This window comes from Dendronephthya gigantea, unplaced genomic scaffold, assembly GCF_004324835.1.
Source record: "Dendronephthya gigantea isolate DGI-Jeju-01 unplaced genomic scaffold, DenGig_1.0 000102F, whole genome shotgun sequence".
In the NCBI taxonomy this organism is placed as follows: Eukaryota; Metazoa; Cnidaria; class Anthozoa; order Malacalcyonacea; family Nephtheidae; genus Dendronephthya; species Dendronephthya gigantea.
The window spans coordinates 713,922-740,011 of NW_021163112.1; the positions used below are offsets into that span (position 1 = coordinate 713,922).

At 36.7% G+C, this 26,090-nt stretch overlaps 1 protein-coding gene across 1 annotated transcript in view; it reads right to left on the bottom strand.

Annotated features, from left to right (window-relative positions):
* Positions 1-20,866, bottom strand: part of LOC114534511 (neuropeptide FF receptor 1-like) — a 45,600-nt gene extending 24,734 nt beyond the window's left edge. Inside the window, exons 1-2 of the mRNA XM_028555964.1 lie at positions 20,664-20,866; positions 2,372-2,480 (exon numbers count right to left, since the gene is read on the bottom strand). The gene's annotated coding sequence lies outside the window, so the exon portion shown is untranslated. The remainder of the gene's footprint in view (positions 1-2,371; positions 2,481-20,663) is intronic.
* Between the last annotated feature and the right edge of the window lie 5,224 nt (positions 20,867-26,090).

Genomic DNA, 26,090 nt, shown 5'->3' on the forward strand with positions numbered 1-26,090 from the left:
TTGTTTACGAGCCCTTATATTCGTAAAAGAATCCTCAGAATATACAGGAGTTTATAAATGTGAAATTCCTACAACAGTTGTCACAAAAATTAACTTTCAATGTAAAGCTAGCGATGGACTATATGAACAACCTGCGAGCTATTATACTGATGATGAGTCTCGTAAACCGCAGTATCTTACTGACCTCCTCCTTACTTAAGAAAGAGGAGGGGCTGTTCTTCACTTCCATAACCCGAAATGATGAATTTTGTTGTTGAAGCAAAGCGTGCGTGTCGATGTGTGGTGTGGATCAAGCAAAACACTTTAAAATAAGACAATCGTGTACGTCATGAGTATAAAAATATATAAATCTAAATAAGGACGAGACGGAACGAGCCAATATTGATCTCAACATTGATTAATTTATAAAGTAACGAAAAAATGGAATAAAAATAGGTGATTAAATTCAATCAACTTAAATCCATTTGTTACAAAGCTATAAATCTACTAATGTTTAAATCCTAATTTGCGGTGACGGTGTATAGTTCCACTCTATAGCGAACGGTATGGCGGGATAATTGCATATATTGTATATTGCCTGGGATGTTTTGAATGCGGTGCATATGGGAATCAAAACAGATTCAATTCAGCAAAGAAAAAAAAATCGCGATAATGGACCGCTGGATCTGAATATTGAAAATTGTGTTGTTATCTCTCCAATTATCTTGTTTGCATGTGACAGTCACAGTGTGAAGTCTGTCAGCTGCATGTAAATTGAAAATCACACACTAAGATTGCTGTCGCGATAAATGCTGCGGGAAAACCTTTTCTGGAACCGCGTATCTGGATCTTAAGCTAGTTCTTCACACAAGACGAAACACTTTTGCTCGAAGCGCCAATTTTGTTCTCGTTTTCAGCGTCAGCATCTGGAACTAATTGAAGTTATATAAGTCGATTCGCGTGAAGGAGTCTCGGGTAAAAAACCCCGCATCTATAATTTGTGATTCAGTCTGATACAGAAATCGTTCAAAACAAAAATGCTCTGATTTTAACTATAATACATTCATGATAAGGATATATGAGTGACAATATGTGACATGGGCCTATTGAATATGCAATAAAAAGAGAAATCAATTATTCATCAAGGAAACCACTGTCTCTCAAACTGCTTGTTTTGGCTAAATTACATGCATGTATAGCTACAAAATTGAACTGCATGCAGAAAAGTGATTTTAAAGTTTTTTTAGCAGATTCGAGAAAGAATGATTAATGTAACACGAAGTAGGGCATAAACATATGTTTTCAGAGCAATTTTAAAGTTTTTCAAGTAAATGTTTTTAAGGTTACATGGTTTTAAAGGTGTCCTGGAAATTTAGGACCAATTTATCAATGGTGTATGGAGAAATTTGATATATACCATGCCAATTCTGCATGTCATGAAAAATGTAATAAATTAAAATTTCAAAATATGCCATTGAACAAACCTATACGACTGGCAGTTGGAATTATGAAAATGAAGCCTGCATGCGTACATCGGGCAGACGGAAGAACATTAATAAATCTTTGAACCAAAAAACGTCAAAACCATAAAATATGAGTCGTATGATTAGGTCATAACAGCACTAAATATATTTTTGTCTAACTATGCGGATTTTTCATTTTTTATGTAATCCAATTGCCGATTAACTGATTATGAATTCATTATAAAAAGAGCAGGAAAGGAAAGTATGAATATAAAAAAATAAACTTCTAAATATAAATTCCATATCTTAAATTGATCTTTGTTTTGCATTTGAATACGGAGCCTCTATATATACAGTTTTGTATCAATACGGTATGAAATGATATCGGAAACCGTAAAAAACTAACTTTTATTAACAAACATACGCGTTGTTTTGAAAACCTTGTGGAGTTTACCGGCTTGCCTCGAGATTTCACCATATTTAAACAAATTCTATTTCATATAGACCCCAGTAGAGTGCAATTATGATTTGGTTCGTAATTAGACTTGTTTCGGTGGGTACATTTCTCCCAAATATTGTACATTTCACTTTGCATGTATTAAGGAAATCCAGGGATAATCCCTGTGCCTTCAACGCGTGCAGATTATTTAATTCGCGTGGATTAAATCAGGCTGTCTGATTACAACGATATTTTGTTTTCTCAATTAAGCTAGTATTTATCTAGACATATATATATACACATAGAGCAGATGATTTTGAAAAGAGAAACAATTCTATCCTAAGCTCTATCGCTATTCTGCTACCCCCATGAATAAAATCTGTATTCCGGAAAGATTGAAAATAAAAGACGGAGATTTTAAACAACAGATAGAATATCGCGAATTTACGTGTTGATTAGGTATAGTACATGTATCACTATATCTTCTTACCTCGACTGTTGTAGTTAAGTGTTGACTTTGCGAATCATCTAATTGGAGAAACAGAACACTTTGGACTTCGACGCACATCAATCTGGACTGTTCTTACCACGGCGACGACCTATATAAGTATCAGAATACTCTAATTAAATATTCAAATATTCACGAGTCCGCCCGACGTCTATCAACCTCATTCAGGGCAGAAGTGCGTAGTTTTGTATCCCGACGCGGTTTGGCATTTTGACCCAACCATCGACACTTGAGTATCAAAAAAACAATCCTTTCCATACTTGATTGACCATTCTTCCGACGCATACAAGTGATGTATGTCAGTGCGGAAGTCATTTGTATATTTATACAAAGTTTACACAAATATGTATATTTAATAAGCGAATGGAGTCGCCTAATACAAAGCACACGATTCACGAACGATTCAAAGTTCAAGCTTTTGCCATTCAGATTATTGCCATACAACAGTTCTACATGCAAAGCGCCTTTGGGATTTAGTTTATCGCGATACTCCGGTGAAATGAAACAGTCAATGAATGCAATTCCAAAGCATTTTAATGACTTCCTAGCGAAGAGAGTTTTAATTAATGTCGTTATCTCATTAAATCGTTTATCAATGTTTCATTAGAACCCTCGGTTTAGCATGAAAGATTTCCAAAGTAAATGCAGCTGCCGAACATTCATAGTTCAAGCAGCAATATTATACTCGCCACTCGGCGGCGATAATACATCTAGCTATCTTGCATAGCCGCTGCGATCTTTATAAGCTAAAAAGTCGCGAGAAAATCATGCAGACATCGATGGGAAACATTGTTTATCGCAAATCGCGTGCACGCGCAAGTCATGAAACTTATCGAATGAAATCTACCACGTATTCTAAGAAGTGTATTCGTGTGCAAGAGGAATTATTCGAGACACGCAAGAGGTGATTCACGGCGACCGAATCATTGAGCTTGATTCAATTAGCCTTTGTAAGGGGTCTGTGATTACTCACAGGCGTTTGCGATGACCGATGTTTACAATGCTTTATAGATATATTAATTAGAGACAAAAACGGACTTCTTGTTTATTCACGGCTGTGCGTACTCGTTTCATATCTGCTCGAAATGATGACAAGACGAAAACACGCATTCTCTCGAGTAGGCGGGTATTGTTTTCGGACAAATAATGCGTGAAAGATATTCCTTGTCAACTTTTTTTTTCATTCCATTGATATCTAGCTGCGCTTGCATGCTCGTGTTTACGGAACCACCGCAGAAAAAGCAAACGGCACAAAAACATGGCTAAACGCATGATCTTTTCCTTCGAGTCAGAAGATTTGATCAAGAAATCTGATCAGAAGTTAACTATTAAACTAGTTCAACACCAGTTGCTTTTGAGTGGGCCCAATTATTTTTTCGCGGTTACACGCGCGGTTTTGCCTTATTTCCAAATTGCCCAAATTGCATTTCCGAAATTCAACGACATTCCAGACGGTTGACGTTCAAATCAGACTTGTATACGGTAGCGCGGTGCAGGCACGTTTGAAATTTTAATCTTCTTCTTTTGGCAGATGAGAACGAGCCGATAGTTAAGATATTCTCTTATATTCTGATGTAGAAGTTTCCGTATTTGAACATACGTGGCTTATGCACATATTCGCATCAACCAACGGTAGAAAATCGAATCCCAAATTTCCGGATGAAGTACAATTCGAAAAGGGCAATTGTCAGACGAGAGGCTAAAATCTATTTAAGTTTAATAATCAGCATTATGTCAAAAGATGTTTCGGCTTTTAAAATATATTCACTTTCTTTTACCAAGCTTTGAGAAATCGTGTGATAATTGGTAGAAGGGCTGGTTCACATAAGACGACGATGAGCCGGTTGAACCACTCAACTAGTTTTGACTGTTTTGTGCATTCATATATTCATGTTCAAATAACAAAAAAAAGAACAGCTTTCAAAGGAAATCAGACAGACCTAGACGGATATATATATGAATATGCGCCCCCCCCCAATTTAACGTCTAGGGACGACTCTGAGGGTATGCATACATGATAATTTTTAAAAAGCAAATGTGAATATGCATAATCGCCGCTTTTAAAACCAGACGCACCGGCGCAGATATATTCGCAAAAACGTCAAGGTTAAAAATATCTATGGATTACATGCAGTCATAATTCATACAAAGTCCACACACCCACATGGGATAACGGTTATGAATACGAATTAGTTAAATTAAACTGCAGATTTGAATCTAATTTTAAAATTTTTTGCGGATTTCGGACCCCAAGAATAAAGATTGGTCAACTCTATGCAACGGGCCCTGGGGAAACGTCATGAAATTTAACTCTCATAGACGACTGACTAAATGATATGTTCCTATGTTGATAAACTTTATTTCAAAATGTTTTGAATATAGGGAGACATTTTTAGAGATCTCGAAACGGGCAACCCACAATTCAACACGAGTGACTACAGTATATAACATCTTTGCCTTAAAATACCACTACCAAGGCTGTGCAAATTGACCGAACTTAAAAACCCAGCTGCACTTAGAATTATTTATTTCTCACGCAAATTTAACGCAATATTTGCCAAGAACGTCGACGTTAATCGCGACAGCAATTAATAATGATTTCAAGTCCCATATTTTTAGTCCCATAAGTTTAATATTTCAAGTCCCATAGGGAGTTTCAGACGACGTTCTTTTTTGTTTACAATGTCGCAAATCCGATTTTCGCGTGCAAGTGCGATTCAAAATTCGACTTCGTAGAACTCTTCTCAAACGTAAAATAAAATGTCTCCACACAATTGATAATGGACACGTTGTCCTTGGTGAGACTGATGCCAAGGCCAAGAATCGAATTGAGAGTTCGCTGTGGCCATAAAGATGGACGCCATAGGTCTAAGGTCTCTCTCTATATAACTATGGATTACCCTGCAGGGAATACCCCTTTTCAACTATAACCACCCTGTACTGCAAGTTGTTTTTCTATGATTTTGTGAATCTCGTCTTTTATAGTCCAGGGGCCGGTTGTTCGAAAGGCGTTTAGCTTAAACGGTGGATAAGTTCAAGACAGAAAACAAAATTATCTTTTTATTGAACAACTGAGCTGAAATATTTCGATGTAAATAGTCTAATTTTCAATGAAAGTGCATATTTAATGCATAAGATACAGGTTCAATGATTTGCAAGACCTATGAGAGTATTTTTAAAATTTGGTTTATCCACCGTTCAAGCTAAACGCCTTTCGAACAACCGATCGCAGTCTGGTAAAGAAAGCCGGAAATCCGTGATCAATTTAAACCACTATTCGCTTAAAGACCTTCCTTTCATTAAAAACATCAACTGACAAGCATTTATTGCTACTAAGCTGTTACCTCACTCACAGGGAGATTTGCTCGAACGATTCTGATGTACGTTGATGTTACTCGAACTACACGTGCGCAGATATTAGCGACGATTCGACATCATCAACAAGCACTTTTCGTCTTCAACATTTAGGCGAGACCAAAATAGGGAAAATCAACCAAATAAAACACTTGTGAACACACCTTAAAAAGGTTTTGATAAGACGTAAAAACAAAACTGTTAACCGGTTTTGCCCGATTGTTTTGGCGTAGGATTTGACTGCTATTTAATTTATAGCATGAGCAATTATTGCGTCGATCACCGTAATCCCCAGCAATGTCTAGATATTCATGACAACAGTTACAAGTGCGCTAGTTAATCTAAATATTTTAAGAATTGGCGATTTCGAATGGTCGCAAGGAAGCCTATTGACAGTAGTACCACAAGGCTCGCATACATCAGGGCGAGAGAGAATCGATTGCTCATTCTTTTATAAAACATTAAAAGCAAAAAAACAACTTGCAGAAAATATGACAAAAACAGCATCTAATCTCGTATTTTTAATCTTAGGTGAAGAAGGATAAGCTCTGGTAGACCTTTCCAGTCTGTCTCGCGTACTGTACTTTTAGTTAGAAATCATAGCATGAATGAATTTGCAATATTTTCGAATTCTGTTCAATTTTAAACGGTTCTCTATTTTAACAAGAACCTCACGTCGGTCATTCAATGACGATCGACCATTTGCTTCAGGCATGGCAAGGTATTGACAGCAAATTCACACTTTTTTATTGAGTCGTCATCCTCAGGGATCATGTAAGGTTGCACGTGTAGAACGCATGACTGAGAATGTTTTCAGTGGATGATAGCTGTGACGTATTTGGGGAGACAATCTAATCTCTGGTCACCTTGCGTATTTCCTATACGTAGCCTGTAGTTTTTACATGCGATTTACTATAATATATCGCGGATCTGTCAAGTAAAGAACACGATAAATTTCGCGAAAATTCAAGTGGACTCGTTAAAGAAACTGCTACTGGTATGACATTTCTCTTCCATGGTTTTCCGTTCGGGATGAGTGGTAATGCGATCCTGGAGATGCGCAAAATATGCGACGTTTGCGCACATCGTGGCAGAATTATTCACACAATGCGGATACAAAATGTTCACAATCGGAAGTTGTTGAGAGTTTTGTAATCACGCGAGTTCTGTTTGCAAGAGAGTTATTATTCTCCACAGACTTTTTGTGTAATACGAGGCCAAAAAATACGCCATAAGCGCGACGTCGCGAATGAAGTGGAAGGTTATTTGCGAAATGCGGAATCCAATGAAATATTATGTCATCAGACAAGACCTTGTTATTTTCCAATTAAACTTATTCGTATCTTAAAGCATTCAATGAAGCGCATCGCAACGCATTTAATCAGAGTTATTTAGATAATGCAATGCAAGGGAAGATTATATACCTCGAGTTATGCAAACGAGTTGCATGCATGGCGAACTGTAGTTTAAACTCATAAAAACTATAATTATTTCCAGCCTTCTTCAACGCTTACATGTACCTTTGCTAGTGCCTATGACCGACCCGCGAAAAAACGTTAAGTGGGGGGGGAGTAAAATATTTATATACTCATGTCAGCAGACCTAAAAACGTTAAGTGGGGGGGGGATAAATATTTATATACTCATGTCAGCAGACCTAAAAACGTTAAGTGGGGGGGAGTAGAATGTTTATATACTCATGTCAGCAGACCTAAAAACAATAAATTCAAAAGATCTAATAATGCTGTATGTGAATACATGAATACCACCCCCCCGCCACTTAACGATCTCCCACGTGGCCCCTGCCTCTAACAAGCTGAACTGATAGCTGTATAGTAACTTTGACTACGCCATGTTCGAAAATTTGTTCGAAAATCTTGAAGCAATTTACAAAAGGATAGAATGATCGAGTGGCGGATTCAGGGTAAGTCAGAATAAACTACGCGGTCTGATTTCAATGACAACGCTACTGCATATTCATTTCTAAAGAATACTTTTACATACAAATCTACCAATATGATGTATTAATTTATTTTGAATCGGATCCGCCACTGGTATGGTCGAATGATATAGACAGACTGTGTGTTATATGATATATTGTCTGATATAGACTGTGTGTTATATGATATATTGTCTGTTATGAACCCTCATGCACGGTTACCAAGTCCAACCTCCGAATTTCTTAAGAAATCTACTTCGTTGTTAAGCACAAAAGAATTTAGACCCTTGAGAATTTGAAAAAGCTTGTAATCGTATTCATGAGTACTGTAATAATTCAAGTTGAATAGCAATGAAAGTGATTACAATTTGGAACGTCAAATTCCCTTGGGCCCAAATTCCTTTGAGCTGAAGAATAAAGTACGTCAAGAAATTTGGTCGAATATGCTCGAACCCCGTTGTGGAATGTATTAAATTTGTATTCAGGGAGCCAGTTGTATGAAAGCCGGATAGCGCTATCCACCGGATAGTGATTTTTTTAACCGTTCTAAAACTGCTCGAAAAACGATAAAATTTTATCTTTGGGACCTGCAATTATTAAAGAGGATCCTTGATTTAGGAAAACTAAGATTTATTCAAAGTTATAGCAAACAACGGGCGAATTTAAAGCGATTGAAAAAAACACTATCCGGTGGATAGCGCTATCTGGCTTTCATACAACCAGTCCCTGTGCGAGGGCTTCCCGTAAGCGATAATATTTTAGCTTTCTGTTCTGCGTCTGACAATTTGGCGATTCGCCGATAAACCGTCTCATATCATTGCATCATGCATATTCTGCATTGGTCTCATATACACGTTCTCGGCTTATCAGAATATTCACATAGTTCTTGTGATGTTGATGTTTTTTTTCTAAACCTTCTGAAGGGTTTTTCCTGCGGGCACGAATACGTTGCATTTCTTGCCGTGACCTAACCTTATTTCAGCCGCGAAGCGTTAAGTAAAACCAGCCCCTGCAGAGGTAAAATATAGATTTATACCCAAAAACATCAAGCCTAATACCATTATATGGTATCTTGTGACGGTTTTATAGGTCGTATAAAATCGCACGAAAATTTTTTTACCCCAAACTTCAGTGGAGTACATTTACGCCGACGAATAATTCATTTTACTTTGTAAAATATGCTTCAATGGTCCTTGAAATTCTTACAATGTGAGTTACACACAATTGAAAGTGGTTTGACACCAGAACGTTACCAAAGTCAGAGTAATCGACAGGCATTTTAGTGGGCCTAAATCTAGGAATTTTCAGTCGTAAATTTGTGACCGCGTGTACGGGCCAAGAAACTCGTTTACAACATGATACACGAGGATTAGAAACGTCTAAACAAATAAAACGTTAGCCGGTTCCAATCGTATCCGGCTCTGAGTGAAAACGTGGGTAACGTACATAAAATTATACACTGAATACTTGATGTAAAAATTAATAATTAGAATGACACATCGGGCGGTAGCATAGAGTTTATATTGGGAGCTTCAGCGACGCGCGTCTTTCGTACAAAGACAAAGTTAGAGTATTAATCCAAGACAAATTAACGCGTGTTACATGAAGTTAGCCATATCGCAGATACCGCAACATTTTTAAGACACTACAAAGAAGGAAGGAAAATCATAACACTGAGAAAGAGGAAAATAAAAGGCTCAAAAGAAAAACAGCCAAAAGTTAAAAAAATAACTAAATGTCATACACAATGAAGCAAATCCATGCAGATATTCACATTTTAGTGCCATATCAAGACGCAATATCTCTCTAGTGGGTGGGTTGGGCATTTCCTAGATCTTCATCTCAAATCGAAATAATCAGTTTTTGAATCATTCAAATATGAAAATAATCATTTTATCGAAAATATTTAATCCTGAGCAATCTGAATTCTTTTTATTGCGTGGGCATTCATAATGCCAAATCGCTTGCTACGATAATTTTTCGCCCCCGACATTTACACAATGCATGCCCAACGGTTTTCATATGCAGAAGTGTGTCAGATAACTGGCGTCTAGAGACGTGCTATCCTGAGAATTCGAGATAAATGCTGTTGTTGATGCGCTATTAATAAAACTGTCAGCAATAATTCATATCTAAATAGCCAAATTAAGAAATCAGTCGGAAACCTCAATAGAGGTTGTATTTTGTATATCAAATTTGTTACAACGAATATCAAAAATATAAAAGAAAACTTCTAGATGTTTCGACCCAAGGATCCTTCGTCTAAAGATTTTTTTATGTAGAAGGAGCTTGGATAAAACCGTCGAGAAGTTTCCTTGATCATGAATCTCGCTCGCTGAACCACGTTTGACTAAAAGTTATTTGAAGAAGCTGTCTCGCGTTTCGTTTATACATATATATATTGGATCGTAGCTTAAGTCTCCTTTTAGTCGCAATGCATGGTCGTGAACGTGTCAAAGTGGCTCATGTGATAGAATATCTGTATTTGCGTGCAGTCGATGACCGATTTGAAACAGAAATAAAGACAAAGGCAAGCGCGGACTATTTCTCATCGGTACGTGACTTGTTCACGACAGTGACGACATCAACGCCATGTCGACTGGTTCGATAAACACTCCCAAGTCCCAAAGAATATTTGTCGTATGTATATTCGCCTGCAATTTTACGATTCATTACGGTGATAACAGATAAATAGATCATGTCTCAGAGATGGGAAAAATTCAGCAAAACAGGAGTTTAGATTTGATTTAGTACAGCTAGGAATGTGTGATTTCTCAAAACAACAAGACATATCCGAAGAATCGGTGATATGCCGCGTAGCCAATATTACCCATCGTCGTCTCAAAATTTGACGTCGTAGAGCGAAAGAGCTTTATTGTAACAAATAAAAATTCCAAACATACACGGCTACATGTTTAAAACATTCATAATCTTTCATGATATATTCCCATACGGTCCCTCCCATTACCAAAAAAAAAAGGGCGTGGCGGTGTTTAAAGATTACAAAATTGGTGTCAAAGATTATCGTGTCGTGTGATCGTGTCGTGTATATTCAACACGAAATATTATACCACATACCGAAAATATTGTCAAATTAATTAAAATTAATCCAAAAGTCAAGCAGTTGAAATCGACACTGCTTTGAATTTTTTTTTGGGGGTAAGATTTTTTTTCCTATCTCCACTGACTGGGTCATAATATGAACCCACTTGCTTGAAATATGGTGCATGTTGCTAGGTGTGAAGTAATGAAATTGGCAGAATTGCTTTTTAACGCTTGTAAATTCTCTTTAACTGTCACGACATAGGGACTTCCAGGGAAATTCGGGGACTTTCAGGGTCTTTGAAGACTATTTCTCAATAAAGCACACTTCTCTCCACAGCTTTCTTCCGTACTATAGCTACCTTTATCAGTCTTTAGTGCCCCCGTGAGCGAAAGGCTTGGGGAAATTGGAAACAGTAAATAAACCGGAGAAGGAACTATCTCCGAGAGGGAAAGGTCCTAAACTAGTTCTTCGTTCCAAGCCCTGCTTTTCATGCCTCCGTCTCTAGCCCAGTGACGAGACAACTGCATACGTTCTGTCTTGTGACGTGCGTTAAAAAATATATTATTGGTAACTGATCAAAATTTCTTCATTGACAGACTGCGTTGGCATTTAACAATTATATACCACGAGCTCTAGTCGTATATGATCTGATAGCCGACGATACCAACCAAAGGCGACATAATATGGCCTGATATTGCCGCCAATAATATTATAGTTATTGCCAGAAATTTATAATAATAAAATAGTCAAACTTTTAATAAATTCTCATCACAAATTCTAACTATGATACTGGCCGGTTGTTCGAAAGGCGTTTAGCTTAAACGGTGGATAAGCCAAAATTTAAAAATAATCTTATCATCTTGTGAATGACTGAACCTGCATTTTATGCATTAAAAATTAAACTATTTACTTCGAAATATTTCAGCTCATTTGTCCAATAAATAGATCATTTTGTTTTCCATTTTGAACTTATCCACCGTTTAAGCTGAACGCCTTTTGAACAACCGGCCCCTGACTGATTTCACTACAACCCGTGAGCAGATATACACACTAAGTAGCATACGGCGAGTTACTGAGTATAATAAAAACTGAAATTTATATGCAACAAACGCTGAACCCCGAGGCTATTTGTTATGTAATTCTTAAACAAATGATTTAGCGATGGTGAACTATCATCGTTTTAGATCTTTGCCATAAAGGTTTTCGGACAGTAGTCAGTAGATATGAAATCTACTGCGTCAATATTGGAATTAAAGTCGTGCAGTTTCGCTCGAAGTGTTCCACGGTTTATAATTGGCGTGACGTTGGGACTGTTTGCTTCATGCAAGCACAGCACACAATTACAATATTTTGAATATTTTGAGATTATCGTAAATCATTCCCTTTGCTATCGGAGGCATAGCAGCATAATTGTCGACAGTGATCCTTTGCAGATGTAACGAACAATGGACTGCAATTTTCGTCGGCTCGAAGCACTTCAGGAATGACGTTAATAACGACATCAGCACTTTCGAGAGGAATGACTGGCTGAAATTCGGAAAATGCACGGCGTTGCGAGGCAAACCTGGCGAGCTAGCGAAGCTAATAACCATTGTGCAAATTTTATAGACAGTATACACACCAATTGTATTTTACTTAGAGCTTGTCACATACAATATATGCTGGGAAGATCCGATATACGTAAGATAAGATCTATTCAAATAACATGTTTACTACACGAGGGTGCTTAACCCCCTAGCATATCATTTCCTTGTAAATTAGGGGCTGTTAAAATGAGCCCAGTTATCCGAGATTCAAAGAAGCGTGAGAGGACTTTGAGGTATTGAAATATGTCTTTATGACACTAAACAAGCACATGCTATTGTTGTGGTGATTATACGACTGCCAGGATCATGTTATCTGCTCATTTCAATACCTCAAAATCATCTCACGCTTCGTTGAATCTCGGGTAACCGGGCTCATGTAAACAGCCCCTTATTAATGTAAATGTCAGAAAGGATTTAGAAAAGAATTCTAGTACATGGTAGCTGTAAAAGCATACTATCTGTAAGCATATAAATATAGATATAGTAGTATATAGAGTTTCTGTAAATAAAGTGGCTACCTGCATGCTGCATATATATCAATATATATTACAGCCATATTTACGAGGCCATGCATATACACACAGAGTGGAATATTGTTAGGAAAATCGATAAAATACGTCATCATTAATTTTGTGACGATCACTAGAGTATATAGTTGAAACCAAGAAGTAAATATATTATGAAAATGTTCATGTTCAGAGTTACTAAATTGTTGTGTATATTTCATTATATGGGCTTCAGGGGCTTCTCGATATTTTTATATCAGTAAATAGCAGCAATAAGCAATAGTACAGTTGCCAAGTATACACTATATAGTATATTGCATGCAGTTGTATAAATCTAGTAGTAATGTAGTCAATATACGTTTAGCAGCCGCATATATAGGTATATTAGTATATACATAGCTATTGGTAAATTGTACCTGTACACAGGCGATATAGAAGGTAGTATAGTAGCCATATAAATGTAAATAAGTATACTAATACTGTACATTCATATGCATTTACTAGTAAATCCAAATATATATAGGTGTATATGGTAGTCAACAAACCTGCTACTCCCAGCTATATTATATGCACAGTGTTACAGCTAGGATAGACTGGTTGTAGCTACTATATACGGTTATCATGAATAAAATAAATAAAAGTATAAACTTATACAATGTGTTTCAAAGCAGACGTATTGATGTATGTATGTATGCATACATTCCAACCAGAATGTCTGCATATAAAACAATGTTTGAACACATGAACTGTATAATGATTGCTATATGAATGAAGATTGGTGTTCCACTATATATACATGCAGCTACTATACTCAACCATACTCAGTTACCACACAATACTTAAAACACAGTTAACACATTTAACTACAATTCTTAAACAGGGATATATATTACATGGCATATGCAAACTCTGCAGTTACCGTTGGCGATTCTCTTAATAGCGTTTATCCTATTAGTAAAATACTGCTATTCTAAGATACGGCAACTGTATGTCATTATATGGTAACAGTCATATATCTTCACTAGGAGTAATTCCGACAGCTTTTCGCATTAGACGCGGTGCGGTTTCTGATTTTATCAAAAAAGCTGGCCCAAAATGTAAAATATTCGTGTTATCTATTATCTTCACTTTATCCCTGTGAAAACTGGTTAGAGCTTTGAATTAATGCATAGCTACATAAGTCAGAGAGTTACCTTCAACGATGAATGATGTAAGAATATGCTAGAAAACCACAAAATATCTGGCAGACACCATTAACGAAGTTTAGTTACATTGTGTTTAGGAGAGATACACACAAATTTATATATTCGACGAACACAATGGAACTGCTGAAAGCTTCTTTGATTCAATTAACTGCATACATCAATGCTTGTCTGATATATATGTTTTGTTCTTTAATTTCGTCGTTCAATTAATACACGCGTTCAACTTATACTTAGCAGCTGAAATTTTTCCCACTTATCTATCAATGAACACCAAAGGAGAGGGAGAAATCTCACGGGTAAAAAATGCTTTCAAGCAAAAAAAATTAATCGCTGAGAATCGATGCTTGAAAATATTCTTAAAACACTGAAATGGATTCATTTGTTTTACCAAATATTTACGAAATCACGATTTACGATCTACGAAGGCGGGCCAAATTCATATGCAGGCTCTATATTAATCTAAAATATCTATTAATATTCCGTATTTTGGTTCTTGCTTTATTGATTAAGAGATGTGTCGGGAAGCATGAATTATCAATTGTGTTATGCGATGCCCACGGCACGGGATTGCATTGGTTTTCAATTAAGCAAGATGTTTTGATCAAGTGCAAGCTAGAAGAACGTCTGAATAATCAATTGTGTTATGCGATTAACATGCCCACGGCATGGGATTGCATGGGTTTTGAATTAAACAAGATGTTTTGATCAGGTGCAAGCTAGAAGAACGTCTGCTGATTATACCAGAACTCTTCTTTCTAATTTTTGAAATAAAATTTCATATTTTCTGCGGAATATGGGATCATCCCGGGCATATAACAAATGTAAATTGCAAGCACGCAAAGAAGGCTCGAAGAAAAAAACGCATCGAAGCCTTCCAGTTCAATTTGTTTCAAATTTTACGCCGTGCAATTTCACAGGATTTTACTTTTTTAATTACCCTTGTTGTTGTTATAACTAGAGTAAAACCGAATTTAGCTTTTAATGGTTGTTGCATCGGTAGGAAAAACTGTCCGGTAATTTTAAGTCAAGTTTCGATCATCACACAATGAATTAAGAATTTTGAATTAAGAATTTTGAATCTTTGCGAAGAGTGGTTATTTGTTTGACTGGAAAATTTCAGTAGTGTCCCGGATTTTCGGCTCAGTTTAAAGGTCAGTTAGCTGTGCGATATAGTTTATAATGTATATCGTAATAATTCGTCGTGTTTCATAATTATCAAGTCGATATTTTGGCAGGAAAACTGAATAGTCTCACCCTGAGACATTAATTAAGAACTCTATATGGAATCAAACAACGTTTTGCATTTAAAAACAAGGACTGTGCAGACGAGAAAACAAGGGGGAATTTTGTTTTAGACCAATCAGCACTGTTTGTTTTTATTTTCAATAACCCAATCAGAATGCATAAATTTTGATAAAAAATACTATATATACCATTTTACATGAAGTATTTCAAATTTAGGCATTCTGATTGACTTTGCCTAAAAAAGGTAAACAAAAATGGCGATTAGATTCTGTCATTCTGTTGTATATTGTCGCTAATTCAGTTTTCATTAAAAAATGGCTGTTGTAAGACGATCATAATTGTTTTGAAAAACAAAAAATATTATAATTACGATTTCAGTTTTAATACGTCGAATTTCGCATAACAAAGAATTACAACGAATTACGACATGTGAAATCATAGGTAGCCCAATGCGCTGCATTACGTACGTCACTTGGGTCACGTATATAGTATATAATAATATAAGGTTGGCAAGAATATTTTATTTTCAATATACATCGTTTAAATATGATCAAAATATTAACATCTATTCTATAAAATACGCCAAAAAAATAACAGCCCCTAAGTGTAGGGTAGTTTTACTAAATTTGTACGTCGTTTTTTTGCAATGAAACGCGATTAAAAAACGAAAATATGCCAAAAGTTTGTTGAAATTTGCCGTGTCCCGATGCGGGATGCCTGTTGCCGTGCAAAAACATCAATTTGAAAACTCGTATACGCGATCCTATTAGTCATGCAGCTTTGACCGTTTTGTGATGACCAATAGGATCGCGTATACGAGTTTTCAAATTGATGTTTTTGCACGGCAACAGGCATCCCGCATCGGGACACGGCAAATTTCAACAAACGTTTGGCATATTTTCATTTTTTAATCGCGTTTCATTGCAAAAAAACGACGTACAAATTTAGTAAAACTACCCTACACAGCTACACTTAGGGGCTGTTATTTTTTTGGCGTATTTTATAGAATAGATGTTAATATTTTGATCATATTTAAACGATGTATATTGAAAATAAAATATTCTTGCCAACCTTATATTATTATATACTATATACGTGACCCAAGTGACGTACGTAATGCAGCGCATTGGGCTACCTATGGTGAAATATGACGAATTATGACACACGAAACCAGTTTTAAACACCTTGCCCTGATTAGCTGAAGCTAAGAACCAAGAATACTTTGACAACAGAGAAGCAAATGAGAATACAATCATATTATAAACTGCGATGCGCCCGGCATGGATTTGAGTACTGTTGAAGCTTTGCATGAGAAAACTAAGATGTTATTTAAAGTTGTTACGAAGACAAAGTCGTAAATGAAATCAGATTAAACTATAATAATGTCAGTACAGAAGAATGCTTTCTCAAAACAAATATTCATTTTATAGCCCAGTTAAATCTCGAAGTAGATTATGGAGTGTTTTGATTATCACAACGATGTTTATAGCGGGCGTAATTGTTAATCTAGAAGCTATTCACAAGCAGGATGAGAGGTTACTGCACGTATGACTGTATACTGAAAATATACCAAGGCTATTGCCTTGCCACTAAAATCGTGCAGAAAAAAAATCTGACGGAGCTAAGAATGGGTTCATGGGAAAGGGCATAATATGGACCAAGGAAAACACTTTATATGGAAGTGCATGCCGTGCGCGCGGCTAAGCATTGATCTTCTTAAAATTCGTTTGTGGTTTTTGAGGCTTCGGGAATAGGAATTTTTAGCGCATTAGTGCATGAATTTTGAGGCTTTCCAACTAAGCATCATCAACTGCTTATCTCTTGTTGCTTATATTTTAATGCATTTTTTTGTCACGCGCGTTTTCTTTGCAGTAGAAACTGAAATGTGAACCGACTATAGCAGTTGTACAGAAAATAAACAAGTGGGGAGAAGTGAACCAAGCGAAATAAAACTCGTCTTGATTCAATCAAGATGCATGGTAGGTAATGACAGATTATGGCCTGATGGACGTGAATCGACGAAAAAAATCGTGTTTATGTTCAATTATGGTCATATAGCGGTCAAGTAATGATGAATAAAAAAACTATTTAAAGCTTATTAGTTGCAAAAGCCATTTTAATAGCTATAAGTCGTGATAATTCTGCCAAAATCTTGAAATATGCGACACGAATGCCGTAATAAACGTACTGCTTCATCAGAGGACGACATGGTGCATTTGTAACGGTAACATTGTGCGCATTTTATGAAATTTATAACATTAATTGTAAATACATCACCAGAACGCGTCGTTTTCTAAACTACTTGATTCCGGATATTATATAATATGATACCTTAGTCATCAGAAAATGACAGGATAACAAGAAAGTGCTAAAAGATGTTTTTGGTAAAGATTTGTTTTCGAATTAACTATGAAAACATTCTTGACTCGCGTGGAAAAATATTATTCTTTGCCACTGCAAGCGATTCATCACTAATTGTAACTCCCATGGGACCTTATTCCTATAACGAGGCGTCGATTGCATTATGACCTTCGAAAATGACCTTAATTATATTTCTATAGCTACATTTCACGTTTCGTATTAAAACTTGCATGAATGTAATAGCCAGTTACTTGTAACAATTTAAAACTTAATTTCTGAGGTTTATTGAGATATTCTTTAGAATCGTAGAGGTTAGCGAGATACTTAAACGAACAGCAGTATATTTAGCTAACTGCTAACCATGTGTGTCTGTATCTTGATAACGTTTAGATAAAAAATCTAACAATATTATAAAGTTATAAATATGGCTAGCCCGTCAGACGTAAAAAATCTTTGATAGTATTATAGGAATAATAGTTATTAGGAATAATACTCGTACGCTTCGACACCTTCATTTTCCTAAACACTTAAACATATATCAGGTATATTTCATTATTTAATTTCGCGGGATTAAACGTTGAAAGTGCAGTATATGTGATATATCAAATCAACATGCGAAAGTTTGATAATAAACAAACCAGGGTTTCAAAAACAAGCATATACATAGAGTGTCCCAGCCATTATCTCATCAGGGCTGTATTAAACATGTGTAAAATCTATAAACTAAAATATTAATAACTAGAATGCAAAGTATGAGAAATTAAGTAGGAAATCACTTATTGATTTTTTATTGTGATCGATTTTTCAATGGAATTATTTCTGAATGCATGTTGCTTGTATGGGAGACCGAAGGATTATAAACAAACCGGGGAACGCTGCGCCGAAGATGCGATCTCCAACGTTGTTGGTGGGTTTTAGAATTTAGGACTTAAGCTATGCATGGGCAACTGGTGGTTTCTCCATGATCTTAGCGGTGAGCAATCAAACGGAGTAAATCGTTATGCCATTGATCTTAAATTAATACCGACTAAACATGCAGTGTGACGCTGTGTGTGTGTGCACAAAGAATCGCGGTCAAGCCCTTTGCACAACACCCAATTTATCGGCACGGCACAGCTAAAATCAGTATGGAGTTTTCTGCGCCAAGCCTATCGATGCAAAGGCCGGGGACTGTTGAAATTGGTACCGGTGTCAACTTATTCATAATATTATTCGGTATTCATACAGGTTCATACTCAAATACAGGCATTTTATTCAAAACATATGTTTAAGTGCATGTGAGTGCATATGTTCAAGTGCATGCATGTCAACCAGTTTCCAATGAATGCGGAATATCAAGCTAACACTTCATGTAATACAAAGGACAGTGACCTATATCACACTGGAGTGTCCTCCATACTTCAACTGTTCTACAGATTCATCCTGCACTTGCATGCGGAGAGAAATGCATTTTTGCAATTGTTTTGCCCCGTGGCAGCGATAAGCTGTTACACTAAGCGGTTCGATGGTCATTTTCCATCGCCCTAAATAGGAAATAGCCGAACCAAATCTGTTTCTAAACCGATTAACGGATCACCCGAAATTACATTTTGTCCAAAATCTAAAATAACACAATGAACTGTCAAAATTCAAAAAATAGCCAGGAGTAAGCTTACATGGGCAGAAATATGCTTCGAATGATTAAGATAAACAACACTATAGTCAAGTGTGTATTTTCGAATTTATCTCGTGCATTTTAGCACATACATCACATGCAACAATATAAAAAGAGGTAATGCATATGTGTGGTAATTTATGTGTGAAGACGCGCACGTCGAATTTGTTGAGGCAATTTTCCATTAGCTACTTACTCTCCACACGGGCGAAGCGCGCTTTCCTTTTGAAGCCCGGAATGAGCGGATTTTACAAGGCAGGTTCGCGTGCGTCGGCAGAATGGACTCACGACAAGTAAGGTGGTAAACAACGTGGTAAAAAGATCGTTTAGAACCCATCAGATTTCGCGCGAATATAACCACGAATATAGAAAATGTGTTGAAAACAAGGCATATATTGGGCGATTGCCAGATTTCGAGATAGTTGGAAGAATGTTATAACTGTTCAAACGTGACATTTGTTGTTCAGAGAATATTCCATGTTTCCGCTATACAGTTTGGAATTTTGCAGAAATTTGCGCAAAAAAAGTTCAAACATAGCGAAATTCAAATTCAAACTGATTTTGGTTCGCTTAATAAAGGAGCGCTTTATGGTCGAATATTAAAGGTCACTGAGTAAAAGTCAATAAATACGTTCTATACCCGTAACATTTGCATTTTACATGCAAGTGCCTGAATAGCGTCCCATCCGTTAACGCGATCACCTATGACGCAATTATTGCCGTGGTTGTATAGTATCTGGTAATGTTATAAGTCCTACATTGAATGGAATGTATAGGCAGACAGCAAACAAGATAGAGACCCGGTGGCCGGTGTAGCATTGTTGTATATCCGTCTGCATCGCGGCTATGTTTAGTGAATACCGATGGCTGGAGACGCTGTGTGCGAAGCCATTCAAAATATTGTAGCATCAGATAAAAATAGAAAATAAAAACAAACAGCGCTGTACGGCGATTTAAAAATAAGGTGGCAATCGGGAAAACGTATTGCTGGAATAATATTGTATTCTAATTAACATATTTAGCGCCAATCATTGCGCAATTAGGCGCTAAGTGTAACAACATTCAACGGAAATAGATCTTTCACGTAAACGCAAACATCGATTTAAAACAAATTACACCATATGTGCGGAATATTCGACCAAGTTCTTACGATATCTTAAGATTCTCTTGCAAAGGCGATGGAATAACAAACAAAGTTATTTCAGGGTTCCTATCAAACATATCACTTTAATTTCTGAGAGATTTATTGGACCGAAGCGGTCACTTCAACAATGGTTCACGATAAAAAACAGAGATAATTTCCTTCTACTAACATATGTTTTGCTTAGAACACAGCTACATCAGTGCACTAAAAATGCAACAGAGAAGCTTGTACTAACCTCACAGGGGTATATTCCATCAAAAAACCATAGTCTTGTTTGTGTCCCGTCAGCTTCTTTTCCCGAAACGCTTTGATCAACCGCCTAGTGAGTGTAAGGTACATACCCCGACGATTTGTGTTGATATGAATTCCTGATCGCAGTTGATATTAAAGTCTTTATCGGTAAGGCGATAATGAATGACAGTTAATCTAGAAACCATCTGACTTCCTAAAGTGATTGGAAACAGAATAAATGCAGTGTTATTATCGGCGCAGTTTATACCATAACAGGATTTTTTAAGCGACGCTTAAGCCGTCATAATCGCGCCCTTTTGTCTAGGCTAAGTAGTCTGAAAACGCGTGCCGAAATAGATTTTAAGCCGGTAATAACAACGTTTTTAATGTTAGCTCAGCTAGGTGGATTAAAATTGCCGATGGTTATATTACATGTAAGGTGGTCAATTCGCTCGATGGACACCTACTTGGATTTTTCAGAGATGCATTTTCAACAAAGCAGAACGTTTCCATTGAGTTTCTATTTATTCTCATCTACTCAGGCATTAAGGTCAAGTGAGTATTCCTTACATTTTCTGTCCCAAAATCATGCGGCTTTTGAAAGATCAAATGTGAAATGTCTGACAGAATGGTAAACGTGTGCTAGATTTATATCTTTATATTTCTCAGAGATTGCACAAAAAGCATCCTTTTGCAAAGAGATTTGCCGATGAAATATCCTTGTTCTTAAAACACATGTAACAGTTCGGCTTACTCCATGGCCGGAAATTTCGGGGTCTGAATAGGTCAATCTGCTGTGTGTACGGGGCGGTTTTCCAATAGGCGGAATTTTTCAGATCGATCATGATTTTCTTTTCATTTAGAAGAATTCGACCCTAGCGAATTCCCTTGACCGGTCCCTATTGAAAAGAAAAGAAAAATTTCGTTTGACCGAAAAATTCATCCAAGTGGAAAACCGCCTTAAAACTGTTGCGGCTCAACCAGTCGACAAAGCCGCTTAATTAATAAACTGTCATTTTAGAACAAGATAAACATTACTAATTGTTGTGATTACTGACTGGTCAAGTGATCGATCCCATTATATTTTGACAGCGCAATGAGAACAAGTTCAACTTAGCGTTCTGTAATAGCGAATTTTCCCTTTTCAATCCTAATACAAATTATATTAAAACCCAACCCTACCATATTGACCTACAGTGTGACCATATACGCATTTTTTTAACCAAAGCTGCTCAAATCTAGTCAGATTTCCCATCCTACTCTAAATGTGATAAATATTAAAATCAGGTGGAGCTGTCTATATGTGCATCCGACCGGATCTGGTAATTTTTTTTTGCCAGATCTGGCTAGAAATTGGGTCAAACAATTTCTGGCTATTTATTAGACATCATAACATTGACTGATTATATGAAGTAGTACACAAAGTACTTAATTATAAAACTACCCCTAGGGAGGGGCATTGTCGGTGCCCGGTGGACAGTGTGGAATGTTGCATACGCCTTTTCAAATTTTTCCCATTCTGTATCAGTTGAATTCAGAAGCCTTCAAAAGGTAACTTTTATCGACTTTTTGCGTGTTCAACCCAGTGAACTTTTAACCAAGTCACCTGTTTCACAGCAAGCCAAGATGTAAACAATAGATTTCCGGCTAAGTTGAAGGGGTTTTGATTCAGAACAGGCTTCCGGTAGCTGAGAAGCGCCAAATATTCCACAAATTTTCTGGACATAAATCGAAAAAAAAAATCTTTCAAACACGAGCCAAAAACAATGATAGATATGCGGTTATTTTCATCGACACGGGGACATTGATATATGACGTGTACCAAGATAGTATAACCGAAACTAATTAGAAGCATGCCCTGAATAGCACGAGTCGAAATTAAACAAATGAGCTTAAATGTCAGACCATTATAGCTAAAAGGCTAAAAGCAAAGCGCTTATCGTATAACTATCACAATCATTATCGCATCTCAAAAAGATATTGCGCGTTGAATGTGTGAATATTTTCATCGTGTTCTTTATAAGAGGCTGCGTGAACACTTCGGGACAGAATTTCGTATGTGGAATTTGGCCAGGCTACAAGTTAAAACAGTGGTACGTGTCTGTTTGCCAAGAATCAACAATCGACACTTAACGAATATGCTTGGATAAACAGCAAACAATAGCTCCTGTCCAAAAATGGCAGTCGTGATTAACCATGAGCTGGGAGGGTTTTCAGTGACCGAAGGGAAAATTTCCCGAATATTAACGATGTAATGAGACTTTCTTGAAAAGTTTGTGATTCAAGTATTCTCGGATGTTGCACGCTTCAAACTATCGCATGAAATATCGTCTTGGAAATGTGCTTACATCAGTCAAAGCTAATTAACCACTTCCATAGCCCATAGGTACCCCGCAAGAAAATGCCATTAGAGATTACTACGATTGAGCATCGACCTTGACTTGCATTCAAAAATTGGGAATATTTGGCAATGGATTTATTTAATCATTTGACCTACCACCAGTGAACCACCCACAAACTGCTAATACAATCACAATTTACATTATATATTTAATATTATACAATTATAAGTGATGAGATTTAAACAGATTTTTTATAAGAAGGAAGAAAATTTTATTAGGGTGGTACAAATAGAACAATATACTAAGTATTTAGGTTCTAACTAATGTTTCTCTTTTGTCTGCCATAATCCAAGATAATCCTCACTAGAACAATAAGAGAACAGCTTTAAAACAGATTGAGGTATCCCATGGCGATACTTAAAGCTAGTTTAATTTAGTTGAAGTCTCCACCTGTTCTAATAAAACATGATCATTTTCTTGTTGGGGGTGGGTCTATGAGAAGGTCCAAATATGAATAAGAGGGACCAAAACAGAGACTAATACACCCATAAAGACTATTCTAGTTTATCAAATACTGGTGATAAGCACTGCATCCTACTTTGATGGACAGTGTCATCTCACCACATTCCACAGATAAATACTGATGCAACAGAAGTCATCAGTCATCCAACATGGCGACGATGCATGACGTAACCACGATTGAATATCAATATTGAAAAATTACATGATTATTTTATATTTAATTTGGAAAGAGTTGTGAAGATGGTTGATGCGTTTTTATGTAAATCTATAGTGAATATTATCAATCATTGATAACCAATATAAACTGTTGACTGACGAGACCACATCGATATGGGCTGTAGAACACACAAGTGATACAACGAGTAGCTTCAAAAAAGTTCATATCATTACACTCATAACTCATTGATTCTGACCTTTTCTGATTGCCAAAGTAACACTAAGCGTTCTTTATCGACAAACCAAAGCGTTTCATAACTTCCACAAGGAAGTCCCGGGCTTTAGGAGAATCAGTCTTAAAGAAACCAGCAACCAACTCTAAACCACGCTCTGCTGCAACGTTCCTTGCCAAAGTTGCCACTTTATCTTTCTCTTCGTCCGTCATATCGCAAAGAACCCGATGTAAGGGCTTGAAATCTGAGCTTGTAGCGTAGGCCCACAGGCCACCGCCGACAGAGCCTACTATAAAGCCGACCGGACCAAAAAGTAGCGATGAAACCAGTGTAGTTGCACAAACTTTCATGACGCCTCGCCAAGATTCCGAAATAGTCACCGTTAAATCGGCATTTATATCTTCTTTGGCGATATCTTTCAGTATTTTTAATATAACTACACTCGGTAATGCCATTGTTATATAAAATTTTTCGAACGTTTACTTTTTTGCAGTCTATTTCATATGCAAACTTTGCTCTGACTTCTAGGAACAAATTTTAAAGTTCAAAATTTTGGAATGCGCACTCGGGCACCCAGCAAAAGCAGGCGCCTTCGGAAACTGCGTCCGAAGATAACTTCCGATTGCCGAAGTTACATCTTGCGTGTTGTTGCGTGAGTCTTGCGTGACCATTGAAGAAGCAGAAATAATAATTCACGGAACGAAATATTCAAAATATTTTGGTTTGTATTTTCTAAAGAATATAATATGAATTGCCAGTTCTTGTTATTCCTGCCGTCGGGTGGCCGTGATTTAGCAGAACTTTAAAGTAAGTATTAAATTTCAATATCAAAGTGACATAATGTGGCTAAATTGATCTATTGTACATGCATATATACTGTATTTACACCTTTAATATAATACAGAATAGACATAGTTATGTGATACACCACAGTTCATTTTCATGCAGAAATATTTTTGTATTTGTAAATTTAAACCAGTAATCCTAAAATTATTATTCAAGAATGTAGATAAGTTCCAATATAACCAGGGAGCAGCATGGCAGCCCCTTCAAACAACTTGGCATCAAATGTGAAATGTGGTATAACAACTGCGTAAAATAGACAAAACACTTTTCGACGTTTCGACCTGAAGGCCTTCATCAGGGAGTTTGTATCTTAGACTAACCACATTTGATGCTATATTATTTAAGGATGCCTATAGATATTTGAAATGCTACTGTATAATATTCATTTCATGGTAGCATGCATATTTTTCTCTGGCAGATAATTTTACTTTACAGTGTATGCATTAGTGAAGTACTGCCACTGATCTCATCTAGTGAATGTTTAAAATGTTTGAATGTTTTAATGCCTTTCAATTAATTTAACATACCAATGTCTACTTGCTTTCATGAAATTTACTCAATCCCCTCCCTACTGTGCAATTTTAAATCCAACAGAGTGATAGTTATTTATGGGGAAGGTGATGACGAATGAGAAAAGTAGTTGTTCCAAACTCAAGTTGGAGCCCTAGAAAGCATGCTGACCTTCTTATGATCATATATGTTAGGACAATATACAAGGTGGGAATTTCCCTTCTTTTGAATCAGTGCAGCTCATATAAACAAGGCCTCAGTCAGAATTTATGACTGTAAGCAAAAGCCTCAGCTTGCCAGTGGAATAGGGGTTAGCCCTGGAATGATTTTTGGACCTTGGAATTCTCTAATTGCCAAAAACTGATGAGAAACTTTTGGCTGGGGGGAGTGTCACAGAAATGTACAAATTAATATTGCTACAATGTAATCCTACAAAGCCATAAAAAGGTGCAGGAAAGGGGGGAGGAACTCCAAATAACATCATCCTGCAAATCAAGATTTGAGTGATTGTCATCAAATTGTCTGTGTTATATCTCATCAAACTGACATTTTTTATGAACATTTTGGGCACTTCCATATGAGATGTTTGTCTTGTGGAAGACTGAATCTGGCATTGTTGGAGAACAGATCTTGTGGAACCACTCCAAACATTTCTCACACTGGGTGCACCATAGGTCTGGGTTTTCTGGGTTCTGGGTTTTTCATAGATCTTTCTCATTCCATGGCATTCGACAGTTGCACATCAGTGACAACTTAATCTTTCTTTGGATTTGGCTCTTGTCAGCAGAGTCTTTCTTTTTTGTCAGAGGGAAAGGGCTAAAC